The following is a 26,023-nucleotide window of genomic DNA, read 5'->3' as shown; positions in this document are numbered from 1 at the left end:
CATCATAATACGGCCGCTTTACAAATAACACTCCCACAGCACTAAGAAAGAAAGGGTCTCATACTTACAATTTGGAGTAACGCATGCTGTTCGACATTAGCCTTCTCTTGATGACGTGTAGAAAGGTTTCCCGGCGATGAGGAAAATAGCCGCGAACACGGCGTGCGCGGAGCCAATCATCCTTCACGGTACGCCCGGGCGTTGGGCGCCAAGGCATGGTACGCTGAGTACGGATGTGCTGCGCAGTCTTTTGAGCGACGAGATGGCTGGAAAGCTTTTTGCGCTTGATATCGCAGAGGATCGAGAAGCAAGGTAGTACGGCTACCACTGTGTTGTTCCAGGATGCAGTAACAGCTATCGAAACAGGAAGAAATTAGCTGCAGAGTCATGGCAGCTGCATCAACTGCTGTGGCATGTGTGTACACGCAAGCGGCAGCGTTGGACTGCAAGCTGCAGTCGGTGTAGACTTACCACTCTGTTAATGAAAAACATGTGGTCAAAAACCTAAAACTCATGCTTACGTTGGGCTCTGTGCAGAAGGTAAGCAATAGGCAGCCAAAGTGTGCGGAATGCCGACTGGGGAAGATAAACACTATTTCGGCGCAGTCGCTGGAAAATTATGAAGGTATGGCAGGACATGCATGCTCCATCTGCTGGTAAGAACACTAACTGGGTTGTCAAGATAACTGGCAGTGACGCCGCGCTACAATATTTTTTTTAATCTCCGATAATACGCACACAGTAAAATTTTGCTGCCGATAGTGAACGACTGCCATTCCCGGAGATATGTTAATTTTTGTGTATCAGACGCGCTAGGAAATAATTGTTGTCACAGAGAATTTTCGCTCAGGTCATAATTGGCGAAAGACTTGTCACAGCTGCGCGCAGTGAATAATTGAACAATAAACTGAGTGTATGCATAATCGGTGTATTCAACAACTGTAGCAATAAATAAATGGCTAACTTTGCTATCTCCCAAATGTCTGAACTCTTGCATTAGACTATGTATAGAACTAAGTCAACCACCATTAAAACTAGATTCACAGCTGTCCTGCGTCGCTCGCTTGACGGCTGTCGCAGCCAGCGCTACGCCAAAGCGGGGTGTTTCAGGTTACTCAATGCAGATTTTTCTTTGAGAAGGCTTGAGAGATAAGACCGTGCAGTTTGTGCAGGTGAACTGCACACCTTTGCGGAACGTTGTGTGCCTTGCACAGCTCTATAAATGTACACTTAACTACATTTAACTAATAAACTTTTTAATTATGATTTTAGGCGCCAAGACTGTGCGGCGAAATTGAAGGCTGGCAAGTTCGCAGGAGAGCAGAGTTCTAAAATTTACTTAATCGGCATTGTGGTTCGAAATATTGAACGTCAAGAATACGCATTTCAAAGCTCCATGAGTTGGCATTTTCGCATTAGGTATTTATAAAATGCTGTCGCGGCGCAGTCTTGTCGCGGAAATTACTTAACTGTTTTTACTTCGTAAAATACACAAAACGGCTTGTTTATTTGCGCCACTCGAATTGTGAGCGAATATATTTTGTAAATATGTAACAAGTGCAAGCCAATTCTATGAACTTTTAAATGCGTATTTTAGAAGTTCGATACTTCGAACCCCATTACCGATTAAGGAGATTTAAAAGCTGGACTCAACTTCAATCTTGCTGGCCTTCAATTTCGTTGTATAATATTGGCCCCTAAGAAAAGAAGTGATTAGTTAAATTTGTTTAATTCATCGCTTAATTATAGACCTGGATGACGTACGTAATGTCCCTTATGCTGTAGAGTTCACCTGCACAAACCACGTTTTCGTATCTCTCACGACTTTTCGTAGAAAAATCTTGTAGTCGGATTTCGCTTCCTTATGTCAGTAATTGGTATGGCGGTAGAAGCCCATCCCAGCCAATCGTCAGCCAAAATTCAGCGAGCCATACATCTGTTAGATTGAAGACAGCTCAGTGTGGGTATAGGCACGGCGCCATTGGACACGGCATCCGCATAGGCACAGGCTCTGTCGCAACAGTCAATCCTGTCGATAATTGGGAAATTTCTAAACACGTGAAATGCACCAATAATAAACAAAGAGAAATGCTTTCGCTTAGCTCATTTTCATGACCTCGTTTTTTTTTTTTTTTAAGTCGGGAGAGGGTTGAAGTGCTTTTCTAGCTTTTTATTGTTCCGAGTGGTCTTCATCTTTCACAGCCCCGCTTTAACAAGCTTCGGTTATTTTTCAGTGTGCTCTTCTTCCTGTCCTCGAAGGCTGCGAGAAAGAGTGAGAAGATAAAAAAGATCTAATAACTCAAATATTATTTTCATTTGCAGTAGAGCCGATTTAAAATGGATGCAGTTTTAAAGAACGTTCGCTTATTACAAATGAGAGCGATGCTACCGTCAACATAGGAATTACGGCAATGGGAGTACGTTTCAGATGCAACAAACAGCCGTGGCGGCGTAACTCGGTTGACCGGCCCCCCAGGTTGACCGGATAGGCCGACGACGGCGGACGACTACAACGCAAAAGCGACGGGCGGGCGCCTAACAGCTATCGCTGTAAAAAGGCCAGTGCGCTGTGCGATGCCAGCCAATTTTGAGAAACCGCTATACTCTGTTTCATACATAGCAGGTTACACTGTGGAGGCTGCGAAAGTAAGCGTCCGTAAAGCCATCCATCACCGAGTGCTAGAAAATCTTGCCCACTGTGGTCATACAGTTATATGAATGAATGGATGTTTGGAGCGTCCCCGTTTAAACTAGCTGTCGATGGTTACTGCCATGCTAAGAATTTTTTTTCCTTTTTTCCTCTCTGGCCGATTCGGCGAACTTAATAAAACTAGTTTAAAATCCTCCCGCTTTTCGAAAATAAATTTTTATGACTCCTATGTTGTATCAATTTTGAATGCTGAACATGCTTCTTCAAGTCATTAACCTGATTTTCAGCCACCACATCTTTATCCATTTTATACTAATGTCTAGAGTTAATACACTCACATTACGTTTGTTATCTAGAAACCCTAGGCCTCGGCAATTGAATCTTTGCCTGCGCCGGCAATTGGTTGGGTACTAACACACTCTAGCAAAATACTGTTCCTGCAGGTTTACCACACTGCACATATGGCGTCATCTCGGTTAAAATCTTTTTGTCGATTTCTGTTCTAAAACATCCTGAGCTCCTTTCAAACAACAGGGCGCTGCCTCTTGAAATATCGTAGAATAATTGCTTGCTTCTCTGCCTTTCAATATCCTGTACAGGTCCAGAGTCTGCTGAATCCAGATTGAGTTAATCCAGTTCTTATCCTCCTCCTTTTTGACCCAGCGTTTAAAGCGCTTTATTTCCCCGTTCTGATTTCCTGCATATTAACTGGTTCGCTTTCTAGTCCCTTTGCGCCAATTTCAGTCAGCACTTTTTCTGTGCAAATGCATAAATACTTTACCTGTCTGTCCGTTTTCGTCCAGTTGCCCAGGCGGTCTCAATACAATATTTGACTTTCCGTTTCCCGCGATGCCCAGCCCATATCCCCATATGCTGCCTCATTTGCGGTTTTGCCGTAGGTGCCTACGGCCAATCTGCCAACAGCTTTCTGGTGAACTTCCAGTCGCAACTGAACTTATGCACAAATCTTATGCACAACACTGCATCCCCAAACGTTTGCATTGGCACCATTATTCCTTTTTAAATACTCACCTCTACTTAATGCCTGTTGTATCCCCGTAATTAAGTTGTGAACATTCACAGCTCGCCGGCTTGCAGGTTCGTACAGGGTTGCTGACAATTCTCGAAACTTTTTTATTTATGTTGTTAAAACGTTGGATGACTGTCAGGAGATGCTTATTTCAAGACTTATTCTTAAAACTGAAGAAATATTCGACAAAAAGGCTTAAAAACATTGAATTGACGTTTTGCTAAAATAAAAAAAGTAAGTTAGGTGAAATGTTCCTGTACTACTTTGGATATTCCTCTTCGTTCAGCTGTTGTTTTATTTCTAACCATTTTGCTCTCTTTCTACCGCCCTGTATGTTTATGTAACTGATACAGTTAAATTCATTTCACTTTATAGTGTTATAGTCCTCTTTCTCCAAATATTCGCTTCGCAGAGTGTGCGTGTGTGCGCAAGCGTGCGTGCGTGCGTGCGTGCGTGCCTGCCTGCCTGCGTGTGTGGAATGTGCGTGCGTGTGTGCGTGTGCGCGTGTGTTGTGGTGGGGGGGGGGGGGGGGCGGTAGCCTCCAACCTACCGAAGCACCCTTCGGTTGGTGCACATCCGGGCCCCCCTGATGGGGACAGTTTTGTAACAGGCTGTAAAAACGCACTCCCACCAACGAGCCATCACCCAACATCCACCCACATCATCCACCCTTCAAAAGAGCCCGGGCATCAGCAGAACTAAAATGCGACGCTTAAATCAAATTAAAGAACGCAATGAGAACGCAATCAATGTAAAATTGAATTGTACTACGAATACAGCTAACGCAGATTTGTTAGATCCCATCGCATGATAGCAAGTGGATTTTTCTTTTTTTTTATCTTTCCAGTGATTATCTTACTGTCCTTGGCTTTTTCTTCTTCTTATTCTTCCTCTTAAAACATGCCCTTGGCTTCCGTAATTACAGTTCTTCGTCGCTACTGCCCACATACCGCCAAATCAAACGCCCAGAGTTTCCGCGGATCGTGTCCTACCGGATCCGAGACATCAGTGCCGCCTGCCGTAGCCTCTTGACACTGCACAGCCTTTAGTTGCGCTTTGGTACACCAGAGAGCCCTACCTAACTCCTTTATTTAGGCAGCGAGGCTTCATGCCACTTTTCTATTGGTTTCTATGCATTGTTCAGCAAGAAAATCCCGCATTTGCGAAAGAAACTAGGAAACAGCACGCGCCCTGTTCGTGCACTTTTAGCAGGCGCAAAAGTTCAACTGCTGAGCTTGCTAATAAACAACATTAAATATAACCGAAGGCTTCCATAGGTAAAAATGAGTTAAAATGGGTTAAAACACTAAATATACATGTAGCTTGCAACTACTTGTGCAATTTTGTGAGAACAAAAAGAAGAGAGGCTTTCTCCACTTTTCAGAAAATACTGCTTTTTAGTTCCAAACGGGAAGGCTAAAGATTTGCCTGGGGATTTTTTTTTAAGCTTACAATTTTTTTCATTTTAGGAATTGCAATATACCTTTTTGCAGTCAGCGCAGGTGGATTGAACAGCTCAGTTATTATTGCATATGTAACTTATATTCACTGATCAACTTTCGGTGCATCAGCACTAGACGCCTCGCTGGGGAAAAAACCGCCCTATCTGTAGGTGTAGCCTCCACCTGCCAGCTGCCACGGTTGGAAGGTGGCAAAGTGGAGACTGGTACGTCGTTTACGTCGCTTCAGTGTGTAGTTATAGTATCAGCAATGCTCCCACTGATCGAATAAATCAGTTCAAATGTAGTACTACGCTTCAACTATACTCTCTTGTTGTACTAGAATCTTGTTAAAACCTCTCTTCGTCTTGATATGGTATCTATTTATCGGTTCAATTTATGGGAGTTTAACATCCCAGAGCTACTCAGGCTATGAGGGACGCCGTAGTGAAGGGCTCCGGTAATTTCGACCACCTGGGGTTCTTTAAAGTGCACTGGCATCGCACAGTACACGGGCCTCTAGAATTTTGCCAACATCGAAATTCGACCGCCGCGGTCGGGATCGAACCCGTGTCTTTCGGGTCCGCAGCCAAGCGCCATAACCACTGAGCCACCTTGCAGTATAGATTCCATCTGCACGGAGCGCATCGACGTATCTCTCGAAAATTTTAAAATAAGTATGTGTAAACGTTTAAAAAATATCACCTAGTATAGAGAGTTGGTCAAAACTCCTTAAAACACAGCCTGCTTTTTCGCCGTGTACTGGGCCATTTACGACACTTCCGAAGTTTAATCTTTTTTTTTTTGGGGGGGGGGGGGGGGGGGGAGGGGGAGGAGCCTCATCCTCAACCGTGATGGCTTTGGTAGTTTCACATGCGGCGTAAGCGCCCGACCATTTCGCTCATAAGCAGACACTGTGTCCTGGGAACTTTTCGCCAGCCCAGTACCTCACCTTAGTAACATGAATTCATCTTCGCGAAAGATAATATATCACAAGGGAAAGGAAATTGGGCGCAATCAATAGCTACTGATGCCTGAGCTACACAGTTTTTGTCAATGGTTTATGGAGATTTAACGTCCCAAAATGGCTCAGGCTATAAGGGACGCCGTAGTTAAGGGCTCCGGAAATTTCGACCACATGGGGTTCTTTAATGTGAACTGACATCGCACTGTACACGAGCGCCTAGAATTTTGCCTCCATCGAAGTTCGACCGCCGCAACCGGGATTGGACCCGCGTCTTTCGGGTCAGCAGCCGAGCACAATAAACAATGAGCTACCGTGGCGGGCGAGCTACACAGTTGTCTTTCCTTTAGTGTACAACGAAAACATACTTAAATCCCTGAATAACCAATTTTTTTTTGTGCGCAGTGCTGCACCCGAGTAGAATGCGATTACACAGAGAGAGTATACACCAGAGTTTCGGAAAACGCAAAGGCCTTTTTAGTGTAAGGGTGCTTTACCAGACGCATTCATTCCTTCCGCTGGACATGCAAAATAAATTCTGTTGTCAGTATCACTGTGACCAAACCGAAAGCGGACTTTAGAAGTTTTGTCCCTTCTCCCAAGGGAGAAGGTTAATGAACTTAATGAGCGCAGGTATTTCTCACCATCTTGATTATGCATCCGTTACTTACTGTGAACGCCTTTCAAATTATATCTATTATTTGTCTTTGTTTATGAATGGCCTCATAAACTTATGGTAAAGATACGTCTTCCTGGCGTTACTCTGCGCCCCCAGTGTAACGTGCGAAACCTCGGTTTTGTGCCGTACAGTGTACGAAGCCACTAATTCAGGCGGCCAAAGCCGGCTGGTGCATCTTATCGTTGATGATGTGCACTTCAGCCCTTCTAAGCAACTGACCAGCGGAATTAACAAATTCGAAGAAATATATCGGTTATGCACACGTTTTCTTGTCTAAAAAGTGAGATGTCAATTCAGGACAAGGTTTCCATTTCTCGTGATTAAACGTAGGATATACTTTGGCGTGTGTATTTTTATCCTCTTTCTTTTTGAAGACCGGAACAAGCAAAGGAATGTTCTGGCTTTGGAACGCTTTGATGCGCGCCGAACTAAAACTTCCTCCACATGGCACACGAGCAGCCTTCGAAGAAATCCACCATGCTGTAGTTTCCGGGCTGCAACCACAAGAACTTCGGCCGATCGACTGTATAGGTGGTCCACTGCACGCCCTCCGGTTCTACAGGCCTCCTGCGTGTAAACAAAATGCGTTTTGTCACCAAAAGGTGCCTTGGTCACCCATCGCCGAGTGCTACGGAAGCTCGGGGCATAAATAGCAGTATCCTATTTAGGGTAATTGGGTGGGTTTCTCCAATGCATATGGGATCACTGACGCGAAAGCACGTATAACAAATCGTTTAAACTGGCACGCTTAGGTTATTGCGACGATTCAGCGTCGGTTCTCTCCGCACGCCGTCCACTTGATGCCCCGCCGTCTAGCCTAAGCTAGCTCAACAACCCAAATGACAACTTAGTTTTGAGAAGTAAACTCCACTGCATTTTGTCAGACGCCCCCGTCATTTCATTTCTGCTATTTCTTTAATGACGATATCACTTTAGCCCTACCGTATGTGTGTAATTACTCGTAAGTGGACTTCTTGTGCTGTCAGAAAGTCCAAGGTAAACTCTGTGTGGCTTTTTACCACCCAATAATAATGCCTTATATCACTGAAAAACGAGCAGTGAATCAAACGTATAAAACAATATTCCCCGAAAAAAAAAAAGGCAAGCCGCATTATAAAATAAACACCAAAAAATTCGACCGAACTCTCCGAAATATCCAACCAGCGATCATGACGCAATACAGCAGCGTTACACCATGATCTTGCGGCCATCATTAACTAGGAGATGCTGTCGCAGGCGCGAGAAGAGAAATAACAGCATCTGCGTGGACGGCAAAAGCAAAAGGTACCTATTATGCATTACCTTTTGTTTTCAATTTCGGAGTTGAAAGAAATTTTTTTGGAAATGCAGCGTTGGCAGTGCGCGCTTAAGTCAACAAGGTTTTCTTCGTATTCAACTAAGAGTTCAAATTGCCCGATGAACACTCACCCATCCCGAGCAAAGGCCACTAACGTCTCCATGGCGAACACGCTCAGCTGTTGGTCTTCTTCAGTGTAGTTAGCAGTGTCCAAGAAAGGAATTCCGAAAAAGTATGGAATCTCCTGCATGTGCGCAACGCGCATTCATTCTGGCTGCGTCTGTTTTTGGGACCGATGTGCAAACACCAATCCGTAAACTTTGCCTCCTTGCTCCGAGTTGTATTCGCTGAACAGCTTGCTCGGACAGTAAAAATTGTGTTTGCCGACGAAGTCGGCGGCCCTCTGTCTAAGTGCTCTCCTTGTATAGGAAGGACTGTTGTCCAGGTATGCAAAGCTTAAAGGAACGACCTTATCTTTAAGCCAGTTCGAGAGAATCTTCCTTAACTCAGCTACAAACTCCTCGTAATCGTAGCCGCTAACGTCATCCTGAGCTAACTCGGCGTCGGGCTGCATTATAAATGAGAAAGCGCCCTCATTTGATACTACTGAAACCAAAGCTTCTACAGCGGGGTAAAGGCCGTTTTCAGAGGCAATGGATGGCAAGTACGGAACATACTCAGTGTTGAAGGTTGGGAAAAAACCCAGCACTTTTGGCGACGTTACATTTTCCGTGGCGTCAATTATCTCTTCAGCTGACCTACTTCTAAGACAATCTACGACCTTGTCAGGATGGGTTGTAAGGTCTTGAAAGGCGTTCGCACAACCGAGGGCTGCCGCAACGGCGTTGCCCTTAGCGATGCTCTCGAACACTGAGTCGACGTTTGAGTTCGTAGTCTCCGTTCCGCTCATTGAGAAATAGCGGCGGAACAGTCCCCTGCCCACGGGCGAAATCAGGTGGAGGTGAATGTTCATGGACCCTGAGCTCTCTCCAAAGACAGTTACAAGTTCAGGATCTCCGCCGAATGCCCTTATGTTTCTCTGCACCCACTGCATGACCAGCAGCTGGTCCCAGAGGCCCATGTTGCCCGGGGCTGCTTCGTTGCCTGCATCTAGATAACCCAACAAGCCGCTACGGAAGTTGCAAGACACAACAACCACGTCGTTTATGGCGGGCAACACTGCCCCATTATATCTGGTTTCGTAAGCTGACCCCAGTTTAAAGATACCTCCATAAAACCACAACAGAACAGGAAGCTTTGTAATCCCTGATGCTTTAGGCGTCCATACGTTTAGGTACAGGCAGTCTTCGGACAGAGCCGTTGGAATGTAAAAAACCCAGGGAACTCGAGGTTGCATGCAGGAGTCTTTGATGTCGGTTGCATCGTATACTCCATCCCATGGAGGTATTGGTTGTGGCTTGAGGAACCGTAGCTCTCCGGTAGGTGGAATCGCATATGGTATACCTAAGAATGCATCAGTTGTCTTATCAAGGATTGTTTCAGTTCGCCCTCGGACAAGTCCCTCTGTCGTAGAGACGACCACTGCATCGAGGGGTAAGGCGCAAGAAAGGAACAGTGCAACGATGAATGACTTCTTCCAGGTTTCCGCTGTCTGAGATCCCATACCGGTGCTGCACACAAAAATTGTGAAAAGTTCTTTTATTATTGGTTTTCTGAATGAAGGAGGAGGGCGAGAGACTTTAATGGAACAGGAGAGGTCTGCCTGGTTGGTGGCCTGGCATGCTACTCCAGGTGAGTGTGAAAGAAGAGAAGATTAGAGAAGAGGATGATGAAAAAAGAGGAAAAGAGAAAAAGAAAAGGTGAATGGTGAAATCACACACACACACACACACACACACACACACACGCACGCACGCACGCACGCTGAATGGAACGTCACAACTGAGCTACGGTGGTGGCTATCCAATCTTCTGCTTTTGAAGGTATTTATGTTGCATGAATACCCCCGGGTTATTGGTAGAGGGCCGAACGCGAAATTCGGAGTTCGTGAATTGGGATCCCACCGGTTATGCCGTTGTTTCTTCTTCTAAATTCTAATCAATAATCTTTCAGAAATAAAATAATTACTCAACTTATTTCCTATTGATTAGCACCACATATTTAAAAAAGAGAAACATTCCTCTTTGCACTCAATGCTATCGGTTACTGTTTGCTTAGTTCACATGGTTCTCTCCCAGTGATAGTACCAACAGTTTCCTGCAGCCAACCGATCGCGTAGCAAATCATTCTTTGCGACCACGTGTATATTTTATAAGGTCAAAGGTACGTCACGATTGCTCCGTGGCGGAAACACATTCGTTGATGCTGGCATATCTATAAAGTGCGCTTGAAAACCTTTGCAAACCCTTTGATGATGGCTGTGTACACAAGATTTGCAGAGCTAGCATAGCGACCTATCAATACAATTTTTGAATGCTTCCTGTGCTGCCCGCCTTGCTTCATTTCTGCCCTGCACGACGACTAAAATTGTTACCGATGGGGTCGTCTTAAAGGACTTCGGTGTTGTCCACACTGACTACGATTTTGAGACTAACGGACTAGCGGACTAAGCGTACGGTTGCCATAGATTTCTGTAATTAGTACAGCAACTGCACATCCTGGGGTTTTAAGCGTGAAACATATTTAGGTTCAATTGTCTACCATTTTAGATGAACGTTGATGGAAATCGCGGCGAAGCTGCCATCGTAACTGACGCCGTTACCACCTGCCTACGGCGGCGAAATTTCCGTCCCATTTCGTACCCAGGATAGAGAAAACTAGCTGATAGCTTATGTCTCATCGATAACTCTTGGTTTGTTCGATAACACATCGATTACCAGGTGAAGCGAAGCGTACAACAGTAGGGCCGGACTAAGAGCACTTGCTGCTGGGCTAGTTGGTTTTGGTTCATAGTTAAATAGTTTTTAGGCGCAAAAAAGGACAAGAAACATAGGGTAGGTGACAGGACGAAGCGCCAGTCCTGTCACCTACCCTATGTGTCTTGTCCTTTTTTGCGCCTAAAAACTATTTAAGTAGGGCCGGAGACCAGGAAGAGCTGTCGCTTGTCGAATACGCAGGAAGAGGGCGCCCGTAAATGTATCACAAAGACGTTTTTCTCGAAATTTTCGGCAGAGGTTGAAATTGCAGCCATTTTCTAGTAGCAAATAAACACAAGTATGCATCATCATCATCATCATCATCATCACCAACAACATCATCATCAGCCTGACTACGCCCACTGCAGGACAAAGGCCGCTCCCATATCTATCCATTCATCCCTGTCCTGTGGCAGCTACGGCCACCCTATCCCTGCAAACTTCTCAATCTCATCTGCCCAACTAACTTTCTTCCGCCCCTGCTGCGCTTCCCTCACCTTGGAATCCAGTCTGTTACCTTTAAGTACCATCGAGTAACTTGTCTTCACATTACATGCCCTGCCCAAGCTAATTTCTTCCTCTTTGTTGCGATTAAGATGTCCTTAACCCGTGTTTGATCCCTGACGCACTCTGCCCTCTTCCTGTCTCTTAACGTTGCAGCTATAATTTTTCTTTCCATAGCTCGCTGTCCTTTCTTTAACTTCAGTTCAACCCTTTCGTTAGCCTCCACGTTTCTGCCCATAGGAGACTACCATTAAGATGCAGCAGTTATATATTTTTTTCTCTTGGGGGATATTGGTAAACTTCCATTCATTATCTGAGAGAACCTGCCAAATACGCTTCGTCCTATTCTTTCCGATGTCATTGCAATGTGCTTGCTGGGATTTCTTGTTTGCCTGTCTCTTTCATGTAAAACCCTAATTTATTCGCAATACATTTTTTCAAGATCTTTTGCAATTTATATATATTAACTTTAAAAGTATATGTGAAGTTTATTTCCTTATTTACTTTTCTAGTCACAATTGAACCACGCTGCCGATTTAACATAGGCGATGTAGTCGCTGTCAAGCCGCTAAACGTGACTATTTACTCTCATTTTACATGAACAAGTACTTTTTGAAAATGCATAGAGCAATGAATACATGAATTTGTTGAAAGCGAAGCAGCAGGACTGACCGGACCATGCACACGTATTAATATTCAAATATTGAGTTTAAGCATCAAATATTAAATTTATGTCGACTATTTGTAGCTTCTGTGCTTTTCTCTTCTTGCCTTTCTACCTCTGGAACTCTCAATTTTAGACCGCAATCAACTAGTCCAACTTCCTGCTCACATAGAGGAAGTATTTTTCTCCTGCTGTTTAATACACACAGGAGATAACAGTAGTAGATTAAACGTTGCCACCAGTAGCCCAGAAGTGTATCAGAAAAATTTCCGAAAATCGCGCAGTGCAGTGGAAGTCTGAATGCGTTGTACTCACTGTTCGGTGAAACTCATGCTCATGTCGTCAACCGTCCTCCTTTCTATGTACAGGTTGTAAGCCTATGAAACACTTTTCGCCCGCTGCACTAGCGAGCACTGCTGATTCCCACATCTGTTTTGCCGAAGGCTGCTAGCCACACAGGGGGAAAAAAAAATTGCCCCGGTCCTTCACAACGCTGTGACATAGCGCGTAGGTCCCACATATGGGATGTCTCCAGCTAATGTCGTTCTGTACTTTCTTTCCTACATTTTTATTTAACTGCAAGTATGGGACTGCGCTTTCCATCTTTTTTACTGCGTAAAACAAATACCTCGAGGTCAGCACACTTGTTTTTAGGCGGTATACACTACCTCATGGCAGGAACGGTGTACGTAATGACGGTTGAAAAAAAAGGATAGTTGCATTAATAAAAAAAAAGTCGGCTGATCTGATGAAGTGCAGCTGTAAGCGATAATGTGGTCCTTTGATCGGCAAGAGACTTGTTTCCGCAGCATGCCCGACTGTTTCTTGCACTTTCTTGTAGCCGGGGGGGGGGGGGGGGGGGGCAAAGTAAATGAATGCATTTACGTTGCATAATTGTGGAGTTTTATCTTTTTTCGACCCATCTCCATATACTAAATATTCACGTTTAGTTTTCCTACACGTCCGCTAGGCAGCTGTTCCAGACGCGGCAGGAAGCGCCGTCAGAATGCACAACTAGCTTACTACACCTCAGTGGCGAGCCTGTTTTTGTCGGCGGCTTTCTCGAGCGATTATGTGGCTTTTTAAAACGGTAGAGTTGACGTATTTAGGAACACTTTATTTGCCTGCACCTCCGCCCCTTCCTGTCTGTGAATTTTGCTCCGTCCGTCCGTCCGTTCACACCACTACAAAAACTTCCGACAGTAAAATGCGGCGAGAGAACGTTTAGGTCTCACTAGGTTTCAAACCTGCGCCCCATGCACATCCTAAAATTCGTGTCCGACTCTTTAGATAGCAAGAATATTGCCACTTTTGTTGTACAAGGCATTTCCAATGGCAGAACTCACCGGTCATGTAGAGCGTTCAGAAGCGACAGGTCTATGGCAATAAAGAGTTGCGCAGAAACAAGAACACAGTATGCACGCAAAATTAGTCACGACAAAACTGAGTTGGGCTCGTCGATGAAAAAAACCTGAAGATGCACCACATAGCCCGATAGCATGTTCATACTATCTTTGTTTAGTAACTGCAGTTGAGGTACTACATCGGTGACGCTGCAGGGCGTTTAGCTTGTCTGCGGAAGATTAATAGAACAAGAAGGTGAATCCATCAAGCGCCTTCTTTATGGCTTTCCTGAATACAACCTCTTCGTATCTTCGCGTTAGGTGCAGGTAGCCCTAGCTGTCTCCAGTTGTAAGCTTCTCACGACGCAGCGGCATCGACGATACACTAGGCGCTGTGCCGGTTGCTTTATTCAGAAGTTTGCGGCGCAGATCAACGTTGCTTTGACCTATAAGTCATTCGAACAGGAGCTTTATTTTTTTTTTAGTTCCTGAACATAAGTTTTTGACGCTTACGACTAGCCGCCCAATATGTGGTTTGGTTCATGGTTTATCGGGATTTAACATCCCAAAGCGATTCAGACTATCAGGGAAGCCATAATGAAGGGCTCCGGAAATTTCGACTACCTCAGGTTCTTTAACGTGCACTGACATCGCACAGTACACGGGTCCCTAGAATTTTTCCTCCATCGAAATGCGACCGTCGCGGCCGCGATCGAACCAGCTTCTTTCGGTTCAGCAGGACGAGCACCATAACCACTGAGTAGGCACTATAATCTTGTTGAGCTGACCCTCTCGTGAGTTCAAAACGTCGCGTACGAGATACTAACTAGCTCATGCTGGTCAGTTAAGTGCTTGCTTTCATTTCGTACATGTAACGCTGTGCTCTGACTGAATAACTGTTGGAACTGGATTGGTAAGAAATTAATTCTTGTATAATTTAGCCTTAGGGCCTTGGCGACCAATTTTGCTCACAAGTCGCCCCTGCTTGGAAGTCGTGCAGGAGCGCGGACAAGGCAACATAAAAACGCGTAACTAGTTGCACATGCCATATTTCTGTACTTTGTCCTTCAATAACACCGACGAACAGCAAGTATTACGTTAAAATGAACGATGCAGGGAAAACTACAGGGATTTTCAAAACTGCTGCAGCATACGTAAAAATTCTGGGCAAAATATTTTTAATAGAAATCAGTTTATAACACAATTTCTGCATATATTTTAAGATTTCACTTTAACAGTCAATGTATCTGCAGATTTCCTGTCGGCAGGATTGTATATTTTAGTGTTCCCCATAGATTTTCTAAGGCAGTCTTAACTTCAATATTTTTATATCAGTACCTTACAGTTTTTCAATATCCAAAACTCTTTTCCAAGAATGTTAAACATGAGAGGTCCAAAATACCGTTTTTCGGGCCTAAATAAGGAAACTTGGTGACGGCATGGCACATATCGATGTTTACTGGCAACGCTCCGTGTGCATACATGACAACAAAACTGGAAATATAGAAACACCGGAGGTCTTTTTCTGGTTTCGTGACCGCTTTAAAGCAAGCGCCTTTGTTTTTTACCACTACCAGTCAGCGGCAATGCCTGAGCAAACAGGAGTGCTATGTACTCCACAAGCACGCGGGTGCCTTAAGCGCAAGGTGGCCTAACCTCACAAGAGTTGTTTTTTTCTATTTTTTTTTTGCAACAGGACGATTGCTGCAAAAGCTTGAAATTATTTTTCGCCAAGGGAAATATGACACAAGCAGATACAGGATCCGGTACCAGTTTCAGCGGCGCTAAAAAGACGCCTCTTATGCTCCGGCTGTCTCTTTTCGTAAACTTTACTGCTTAAGTTCAGCCTTTTGGACCATCACTGCCATAAATGCATTCAGAGTGTAAAACAAAGCAAGAATCACGAAGGCATGTTTCTAAGTCCTTTTAATAAAATAAAAAGTTTGACTTTGCAAATTTTTACTGCATGCGCAGAAAATAGGGCTAAAAGTTTCTCCACATGGCACACGCGTCGCCTTCGAAGAAATCCCAAGGGTGTAATTTCCGGGCTGGAACCACAAGAACTTTGGCTGTTGGACCGAATAGCTCGGCCACTGCTCTCCTTGAGGCATATCAGGCTCCCTGCGTGCAAAGAAAATACGCTCCCCAGTCATCTGAGGACCAGTTCGTGATTTTCTGAGAACCACCAAGGGCTCTTGATTCAGGTACAGATCTGGCAAAAGCAAAAGTTGAGTGAGCACATGGTCTTTCGCACAAGATGACGAGCAGTGTTGTCTGTATCAGATACCATTAATTGTTTTATACTGCATTAGCTATAAATGTACAAATTTTCAATTCTCAACTGGGGACGGTTGTCAGTTGGCAACAGCGCATGAAAGGACTCGTGTCAGAGGCCAAAAGACAAGAAATTTCATGTTTCATTGTATACCGTCCTATCGTTGATATTAAAAATTGTTCTTTCCATTTGCTACCCTCTTTACAATGCTGTCTACATTTCACTTTTCACAGGTAACCACTTCCTATTGCGTCAAGTTTATCACCGATTGGTCACCTGGTAGAAAAACTATTTGCTATTTGCCGCATTTTTTGTAGAGCGCAGATTCTACTCTTTTTTTTTCGTTGTATCATACAGAATACTGAATACTTTCTTTTAGGTCAGGAATTATGTGTGTTGTCATGAATATGTGTACAGCTTCACTGTATACTTCAGTTTATCCGATCACAGTAGAGCGCACCGGATTACAGTCCCATGTCAACCGATAGGCTACACACGCCTCTACAGTTCTTTTCCTTACGTTTTTCATGACTGAGACGCGTCTGAACGACAGTGTCTGAAAGGCAGGTTAATGCGAGAATTTTTTACGACATACTAAAACAACGGCGCCAGTCCGATTATGACAGCCCTCAGGATGTAAAGCATACAGCTGCAATTTCATAAAAGGATGAAAATTAAGTTCGTTAAAAGAAACCACCATGGAATTCTTATACGGCCAAAATCCCATCCTTGGGCAACGAAGAGTCTGTTACCTTGTAATAATCTAAACCAGAACATCGTATTAGCACAAAACAAATTTATAACAAATTTCCGAGCAAGTTTATTACCTGCAACATGAATTTCAGCGACAGCCTCAGTTGATCACACTGCTTAATCTTAGCGCTCACCTCGTTTCGGCTTCATGTGGGTGGTATCGACATTTCACCTCTATGCACTGCTGGATCTCGCTGGGATCGGCTCATCCTTTCGCAATACAGTACCCACCGCGAAGCGTACGCGTCTACATTAGCAAGTTCCGGTATCTCCATAGCATCCGAGGCCCTTGGTATAACTTACTAGAGTTTATCATCACTCAAGTGATTTGTACTTTCTGGCGTGACTCATCAACACAGCAATTATGTGCCACAGAACAACCAGTTGCTCCAAAATGAAGACGCTATCCCAGAAGGAAGACGCGATCGTTGGACAAGTGCTTCACCTTCAGAGAGCATTCGCGAAGGGAAAGATGAAAACTGTTGTGCTCCCAGAGGCTTGGCGCTGACTAACTGACAGCTCTTCCGTCTTTCCCTGCCTCCTGTTCCCTATCACCTCCTAGGTCCTAACCTTTCCCTTCATTATTTCTGTGGACACCGACACAGTTCGATGTACCTTAGGCGGTGCGCGAAGGGCGACATTGTCTTTATATATTTTGTCCCTTCGCCTAGTCTACAGTATGTGGACAAAGACAGGACTACGCCACGATCTTAAGAAACGAGCAATTACTAGAGGTTGCTTAAACTAAATTCCCACCCAAGCAGCACAGGTCGTCGTCCCAATATTGCAACAGGATGGTCCCATCCTGGTCCTTTGTAGGGCCAACATTGCCAATACAGTTCCAATGTTGGGCCAATTACTTGTGCTGCTTGGGCATGCTCTAAATAACGGCGAAGAATACTCACCCGTCCCGAGCGAATGATACTAGCACGTCCATAGCGAATGCACTCAGTTGCTGTTCTTCGTCAGTGTAGTTAACGTTGTCCAGGAATGGAATTCCAAAGAAGTACGGAATGTCTTCCATGTGAACAACGCGCATCCATTCCGGTATCGTCGACTTTTGGGATCGATGCGCAAACACGAAACCGTAAACACCTTCACGATTCGAGTTGCCTTCGCTAAAGATCATGGTGGGGCAGTAAAAGTCATGCTTCCCGACAAAATTAAGTCGGCTGCTCTTTCTATGCTGCCTTCGTATTATAAGGGCTGTCCTTCAAATAGGCTAAGCCTAAAGGAACAATATTTGCCTTAAGCCAGCTCAGGACAATCTCCTTTAGAGCGGTTACAAACTCCTGATATTCGTACCCGCTAACATCATCCTGAGCAAGCTCGTCGTCAGGCTGCATGACAAAAGGAAAAGCGCCCACATTTGCTACGACGGAAACTAAACCTTCTACAGCGGAGTAAATTCCCTTTTCAGCGGCAATGGATGGCAAGTACGGAACATACTCGATGTTGAAGGTTGGGAGAAATCCGAGAACTTTTGGCGACGTTACATTTTCCGTGCCATCGACTATCTCTTGAGCTGACCTACTTCTAAGACAATCTACGACTTTGTCAGGATGGGTTGTAAGGTCTTGAAAGGCGTTCGCACAACCGAGGGCTGCCGCAACGGCGTTGCCCTTGGCGATGCTCTCGAACACTGAGTCGACGTTTGAGTTCGTAGTCTGTGTTCCACTCGCTCATTGAGAAATAGCGGCGGAACATGCAGACTCCTACCCAGGGGTGAAATCAGGAGGAGGTGAATGTTTATGAACCCTGAGCTCTCTCCAAACACAGTTACAAGATCCGGGTCTCCGTCGAACGCTCTCATGTTTTTCTGAACCCACTGCATGACCAGCAGCGGATCCCAGAGGGCCATGTTGCCCGGGGCTGCTTCGTTGTTCGCATCAAGACATCCGAAAGCGCCCATATGAAAGTTGCAAGACACGACAACCACGTCGTTTAGTGCAGGCAGCACCGGTCCATTGTATCTGGTTACGTAAGCTGACCCCAGTTTAAAGATACCTCCATAAAACCACAACAGAACAGGAAGCTTTGTAATCTCTGATGCTTTAGGCGTCCATACGTTTAGGTACAGGCAGTCTTCGGACAGAGCCGTTGGAATGTAAAAAACCCAGGGAACTCGAGGTGGCAGGTAGGAGTCCTTAACGCTGATTGCATTGTAGATTACATCCCATGAAGGTATTGGTTGTGGGGTGAGGAGCCGTAGCTCCCCGACGGGTGGCTTTGCATACGGTATACCTAGGAATACATCAACGTCCTTCTCAAGGACCCTTTCGCTTCGCCCAACGCACAAGTTCTTCGGTCGTGGAGACGACCGCTGCATCGAGTAATAAGACGCAAGGAAAGAATACGCCCACATTGAATGAGTTCTTCAAAGTTGCCGTGTTCCTTGTTCGTTTGAAGCAGCTGCTCGTAATAATTGTCAATATTTTAGCCATAGATTGGTAGAACAGGCAGAAGTCATACGTAATGGAACCTCCAGACTTTTTTTCCAGTGCATTTATCTTCACTAGAGAACTAAATATGTTAAGTAATGCTATATTTACATGGAAAATCACTGCTCTTGTATATTTTATATGGCTGTACGTGTGCTGTGGCAGCAGTAAGAAAGATAGCTAGAAAACCGGAAAGTCACACCATTATTTGTGCGTTGACGCAATAGAGCTACCAAGAATGCTCAGCTGCTTTATTTTGGCAAACATAGCAACTGACAAAACTATTTGAGGAGGTGGTGCTTATTTAATACCGCGACAAGCAACGAAAACAGAGAACTATTTTTTTTTCGTTCAGTGATGGAATGATACCTACTGATCCTCATTCTCAAATAAGTATTGAATGCGGCAGCATTTCTTTGAGAAGCGCTCAGGGTTACTCAACGACTAATGATTCAAGGGATGGTCACAAGGGCGGATTACCGGGCAAATAGGGCGAGCTTGAACGCTGCCCATTTGCCCACTAACGTCACCGGGGTAGGAAGCGGGCGGTGAGGTGTGTCGCCTTAATCGGTTGCGAGCTTTTGCCAGCAGAGGTTTTTAAAAATTATTTATAAATTACAAGATCCATGCTGAGCTTTAATATTTGACTCGAAGAACCACAGAGACCGCCTCTACATGTATGTTGCACTAAAATATGCACATACAAATCATTCCGGGATCCATTACAGGTAACTTCATCTAAAAAGCTGATATGTATGCCACATTGGAGGATCGAAGGTTTCCACAGTCATAAAAGATAGGCATACAGTATGCGACTTGTGTTCGTGCTTCGCATGCATTGTGAACGAGAGTTCGTGAAAACAACTTTCTCACACAGAAATTCGGTAGCGTGTTAATACTACGGCGATCCTGTGCGAGCCCTTTGTACGTTATATTTAAATGATTTCCGGTTGAAACTCCGTGTCCAAACTTAAGAAATAAAGGACACATGATAATAGAGTTTGAAAGGGTTCTGAGAAAAACACACCTATAGTAAAAAAACGAAACAAGTACATTATTACGAAGTGGAAAAAGCGGCATGGATAAGGCACTAAATGTAAAATGATGTTTTAGCGTTGAAAACGTTGATAAGGTAACTAAAATAGCCGATATGGTAATAAACTAACGCATTGTACACTTAGGAAGGAAAAAGTAATAAGAAACGGCTGAGAATAGTGTGGGCCGATAAGGTTAATTAGCAGCAGTAATGGTAGAACTGTAACCGACTGGCCGGCTCTGCTTAGGGCAGGAACGAAGTTCAATGAGAACGGTCCCTTCTAATGCCACGCACCAATCTTTGTGGTTGGAAAATGTGAGGGTGTTGATATATTCTAACGACAGTACCTCTGAAACCATTTTACGTTTACGTATCAGCTACGAGTACGACACGGCGGTGCGAAGGGATATTAGCTGAAATATTGGTACTTATAGTCTGGTAAAACGCATGCTCTTTTCGCCAAGCATTCACTCGTAAATGCATGGCAGGTTGAACTTTCTATGCGCTTTCGATCGGGAGTGGCTTCAAACGCTACTATTTTCTACGTCCTCTTTTCCGATGGCTGTGCCCTGTCTGCTGCCGCTCAGAATGAAACTTTGTGCCCCAGCCCCGACACAGCGCATTCCATGTCCTTTGGCTCCACATGTGCTATGCGTCTGCGGTGAACGTCATTGTGTTGTTCTTCTTCGCATCTTTCTATAGCGTGAAGCATAGAATGTTTCACTCAAATTGCTTTTAGCATGACATGTTTAACAGACTGTGTCCTCATATATACGAGATATCTCTGCGTTCCTGCCGTCGTTCAATCTCAAAGTGACATAGTAAACTGTTCTGAAAGCATTTCATTTTGGGTTTTGCCGGCTAGCTTCATGCGTACAGTATGCCAGAGTTCTCCTTTCGCTTACCTGTCAGCACGCCAGCTGCTCTTACAACTGGCAGGAACAGCGAGTGATTAGACCTCGGCTTCGAAGTTCAGAAATCCATGTAGAGCATGGCTGGTTGCACATACCGGCTGTTTCAGTGAACACTTTAAAGCATTCTTACAAATAGGCTGAGAAAAATAGAGAAATTCTTCAGAAGGAAACTATTACTTGCGGCGGGCGTCAGTAAGTGTGAAAGACATGCTAATTAGTGACTGAATAATTAAAGTTTGCTAAATAACTTTTTATTTAGCGACGTTTGGCGGCTTTTGTCAATGGCGAGTTTGTAGCCGCGGAGACGATAATGCCATATTAGTTTTTAGAGCAAAGAAAAAGTCATTGTCCAAAACCATGGAGCCCACAGAAATCTGGTGTTCTCTTCCGCATGTAAGCAGAACTCTGCGCACGAGGTGCGCCGTAAATTTAGTGTGACCGCAACGTCCGCTGATGACTTGTTGCAATCTCTGCGGCGCCAAATTCCAACTGCCTGTAGTGATTTCCGTTGCTAGGGAGCCTCAACGTCCAGCTTACACCACGACCGGCGTTACCTTTTTTATTCATCGCTGGGCTGAAGAAAGAGGCTAGTCGTGGTCAAACATGTGGCCTCCCATCTTGAGAGCCTTGATAGGCGCTGCCGGCTATTTTGTTACCTTTTCTTTATCTCCACCGCTTCTGACATAGCCACCAGACGTGCCAGATGGGAAGCGTCGCCGTCCGTTCATTTATTGATTATGTTACGATCGCTGCTTGTTAGGAAGCGCATCAGACAAAGATTCGTCTGCGGAGCACGCAAGGCTTTCGGGGCAGGGTACTGAGCCGAGGTATCCGCGTTCAAAAACGACCGCGACGGCCGCGTTTGGATGGAGGCAAAACGCAAAAGGCGCCCTTGTGCTGTGCGATGTCAGTGCACGTTAAAGATCTCCAGGCGGTTGAAATTTATCCGGAGCCTTCCACTACGGCACCCCTTTCTTCCTTTCTTCTTTCACTCCCTCCTACATTTCTTTCTTTACGCGCGGTACGGGTGTCCACAGAGATATGTTAGACAATTTTCATTTCCATATATTTTTTTTTTTTGCGGTCGTGGCTGCAGTTTTACAAACGCGTCGACATTTGCCTATGGGGTGCTTGTTTTGGAGGTGTTACTGTGACAGAGCCATTGCAGCATGTGCCAGATCGTCCATGAGAGAAGACTTGAACGCTGCAGCGTGAACGCCAGCGAAATTCTAGTGCTCCATTCCCGAGAAAGTGGCCATTGTGCTCGCTTATGTAAGCGCGCCAATAGACGCGGAGCTGGCATCGAGACTATATGCTGCCTAACATCCTGGCCGTCGTATGCCAACTCGTCCCGTATACATATCAATGTTTAATCGATTTAGGAACACATGATTAGTTTATGCTCAGAAAAGGAATTGGCCAGCTAGTGCAACCGATGATTATGACGTCGATGTGCTGGCATACGTCGCTGTCAGGCCGAAGTCAAGTATCAGGGAAATTACAAGCGCATACTGAGCGAGCGTGGCATCAATTTGGAGGTCACTTTAAAGACACAGCTCGTAGTTATATCATGTGTGCCTGCACCAAGAAGTAAGATAAAACGACTTTGAAAAACCACTCGATTTTTGCAACCGCTCTCTCAATCAATGCGACAAAGCTTCAATTTCTCAAAAAAGTGGTTTCGACCGACAAATTCCAATTTTGCAGGGATTCAAATTTAAATTTGCACGACGCACATCACTGGTTCCATCAGAACCCCCACTGGCTTTGTGAGCATAGGTAATAAGTAATGTGGTCAGCCAATGTTTGGTGTGGCATTTATAACGGCCGCATTCTTGGCCCTTACTTCATCCATGGCAAGTTTACTGGAAGTACACAGAGTGCGTTTTAAAGGGCGGTCTCTTCAAGTTTGCTTCACAGTTGGCGCTGTCTGCGCTGAAAAAAATGTAGTTCTAGCGTGATGGAGCCCCGCCACATTTTTCATCACTGGCTTGGCCATTCATAGGCGAGTTCTTTCCTAAGCAGTAGATTGGGTGTTGTGGAAGCACAGCCTGGCCTCCTATGTCACCCGATTTGCCACCTTTTGAATTCTTCCTCTTGGGATATGTTATAAATGAGGTCTTCAAGACGTAATCAACCAACTTCGAGGGTATGAAGCAACGTATCTCTTGAAAACATTCCCAGACAAACGCTTTTATCTGCTATGAACGCAATGAAAGAGCGCCTTCGTCTGTGCATCGCAACGGACGGAAAGCAATTTGAGCACATGTAGGGATTCTGTCGTCATCCAAAATACTAGTGTTTTCGCGGAGCGCCCGAATAGTGCTGCAACTAACTGAGACATTGAAATATACCGTTTTTGTTGACTGATGCTTGTTATATGACTCCAAACTGCGAAAGATATGAACTCTAGAATTATTAATCGCAGGCTACCCCTTCTGACAACAAACTGGATGGCATCTTGTACGAAGCAACGTCGCGCTACAATACCAAAAAATTTTCAGTTGCGGAGTCCTCGTTTATTTTAGCTGTACTTATTCCTTGAAGTTTAGTTGGGTTATTCGCCCAAATCAGAGAAAGCAGCGTCGAAGACGGCTCTCCAGACTTGGTAAGACCTGTGTGGGCCAACCTCTCCTCCAAACTTCGCTAAATAAGAAATTAATACATTTTAATTAACCAGTAACTAATAAGCACGTCTTTCACACTTCATCACGTCCGCCGCGACTAAGTTTCCTTCTGAAGAGTTTTTCGTTTTTTTTGTATAGTCTATAAGAATTTTTGAAAGTGTTCACTGAAACATTCGGTATAAAAGGCAGTTGGTATCCCTGTCAAAGCAGGAACAGAGGAAATACAACACATCTGCATTTACAATACTGTACACGAAATTGGCTTTAGCAGAGGATACGGCTATCAGGAAGTAGGACAGGAAGGGATGCATTAGATGAACTATGGCTTACCATTCATTTGGTCTAAGGAGGACAGAGAGGACTTGAAAGACCACCATACAATCAAGATTGAGGTGCGGATCCGAGAAATATGCGCCAGGAAGTTCATAAGGAAAGAAGGAACGCAAGGGCGAAGGCCATCAGGAGATCATCGGGCGGGATTAAGGAGGCAATTTACGTGTACTCGGAAGAACCGGCCAACCCGATATCGACCAAAGCTTGCACGAATGCACAAAGAAAATTACTTAATGGGGCATCAGTTCGATGCCAGGGAATCGCCAAGGCGGAGGAGGCGGCGATGGCTTTTGCGATGGTTGCCAGGAAGTGTTCGTGTGCACTTAAGGAACACCAGACTGCATGTCTGAAATATACCAGAGGAATGATTGGTAAACATGTAAGCAGAATATTCAAAACTAGACACACACTTTAAGACCTTATAGTCATATGGACCCCAGGACACTCTTCGGATGTTGGAAACGAAGGCGCTCACGCCGCTGCCCGCGTGCTGTTAATCCGGGTTCATAAACATTCGCAGAAACAATTATTCAGAACCGTTATTAAGCTAAAATTACCCCAACATTTGGAATTAGCAAGAAAAGCACAAAAATCTAAACAGGGAGCAAGGGGGCATCTTAAGGAAATTGCAATAAAATTATTACATAAACCCAGTAAAATTCGGCTATGTTTCCTGTTTTGTACGATCAGAATTACGCGTTCTGCACTGCATTGGTTAATTTATACCACATTGTATGAGCATGCCAAATATTGGCGATGGTTTAGCTCTGGCTAAACCTGGAGTGGCGCGATGGCTACAGCTGACCAAGTGGAACTTGCTCAGTTGAATTGCAAAGTCAATCTTTCGCTGCTCCGTTTCGCTGGGCGTTCCTTCATCTCCGTCCCACTTGACACAGCGCAGCTCGGTTTCGCCGGCACGCCGCGCCGCCGGCAGCAGTAGCTGCTCCGCACCACGTGGCTGGTCACGTGAGCAACCACGTGACAGCATGGCGGCTGCGCCGCCAAGCTGAAGGCTCGAAATGCTACCGTAAGGTAGCTATCGTTACAAAACAATCGAGGCATTCCAAGAATCAATAACCAAACAACTGAGGACTGGGAGGCGGCGCTGTCCAGCTAACATTTGGAAGGCCAGCTTTCACCGGTGAACCGTGCAAGATGGGCGGCAAAAGCAAATGGGCTCCCGGAACGCCACTAAAGAAGAGCATACTGGTTTAGGGCACTTCAGGTCTTCACACACGTACGGCACAAAATACAGGCACTTTTAATATTTTTCTTCTCCATAGAAACGCCCTCAGTGCGGCCATGGTTCAACCAGCAAAATCATGCTCATTAAAAAAATGTCAGCAAAATCATGCTCATTAAAAAAATTAACTGCTATAGCTCTGCTACTGCTCGCGGGCCGTAAAACTGTATACATAAAAATCTGGGCATGATGCAAAGTTTACTGCGCGTTTTCAATCCTTTTCTCTCGGAAGTTCGTGGCTATTACAATTGTTCAAATAGCCGAGGGACCGGACGGGCGAACCCGCCTTATATTCTCTTTTATATTTACGAAACAAATTTTTTCTAATGTTAGAGATTTGTGCACCTTTTCAGGCAACTTCATTTGTGTAGCCGGAGCCTACTTGCCCTCAGTGAACTGTTTGCCTCGAGCTGCTGCTAGAACGGGCTGGGGCTTGAGCCGGGCCTGGCCTCAAGTCAACTTTCAATCCGAGGTCTGAGCCAGGCTCGGGCTTTGAGTCTTCGGCTCGGACCGGGCTCGGTCCTCAAAATGTGGCCCTTGCAGCGCTCTAGTCCCGTCTCCGGTAATGCACTTCTCACGGTGCCACAGCATCAGCGATATGCGATCTGCCATGCCGCTCCTTTATTCGAAAGTTGGCGGCGCAGAGCTTGGTGTGCATTCCAATCTGAACTTTCGTTTACTTCATTTCATTTCAGGAACATACGAGACACGATTTCATTCTGGACAATCAAGTCCTTGCTTCCTTTTCAGTAGAGCACTAACTGAATAACTCTTGGAACTGGATTCGTAACAGCATTTTTTAACACTTAGAAGCTTGCTGACGAACTTTGCTCACAAGCCGCCCCTCCTGGAAATTTGCGTAGGACCACGGTCAATACACGAACTCGCGCAACGGGTAGCACTTGCGGAATTTTTGCACTTTAGCGCTCAGTATCTGAGGCGAAGAGTAAGGATT

The 26,023-nt window shown here is 45.0% G+C and overlaps 1 pseudogene across 1 annotated transcript in view; it reads right to left on the bottom strand.

Moving 5' to 3' along the window:
• Window positions 1-12,554, bottom strand: part of LOC144136352 (cholinesterase-like) — a 21,511-nt pseudogene extending 8,957 nt beyond the window's left edge. Inside the window, exons 1-2 of the transcript XR_013315598.1 lie at window positions 12,419-12,554; window positions 8,191-9,690 (exon numbers count right to left, since the gene is read on the bottom strand). The product of XR_013315598.1 is annotated as a cholinesterase-like (transcript). The remainder of the gene's footprint in view (window positions 1-8,190; window positions 9,691-12,418) is intronic.
• Between the last annotated feature and the right edge of the window lie 13,469 nt (window positions 12,555-26,023).

Source organism: Amblyomma americanum, chromosome 6, assembly GCF_052857255.1.
Source record: "Amblyomma americanum isolate KBUSLIRL-KWMA chromosome 6, ASM5285725v1, whole genome shotgun sequence".
Taxonomy (NCBI): domain Eukaryota; kingdom Metazoa; phylum Arthropoda; class Arachnida; order Ixodida; family Ixodidae; genus Amblyomma; species Amblyomma americanum.
The sequence above is the reverse complement of the archived record's forward strand: the minus strand, read 5'-3'. Positions and strand labels throughout refer to the sequence as shown.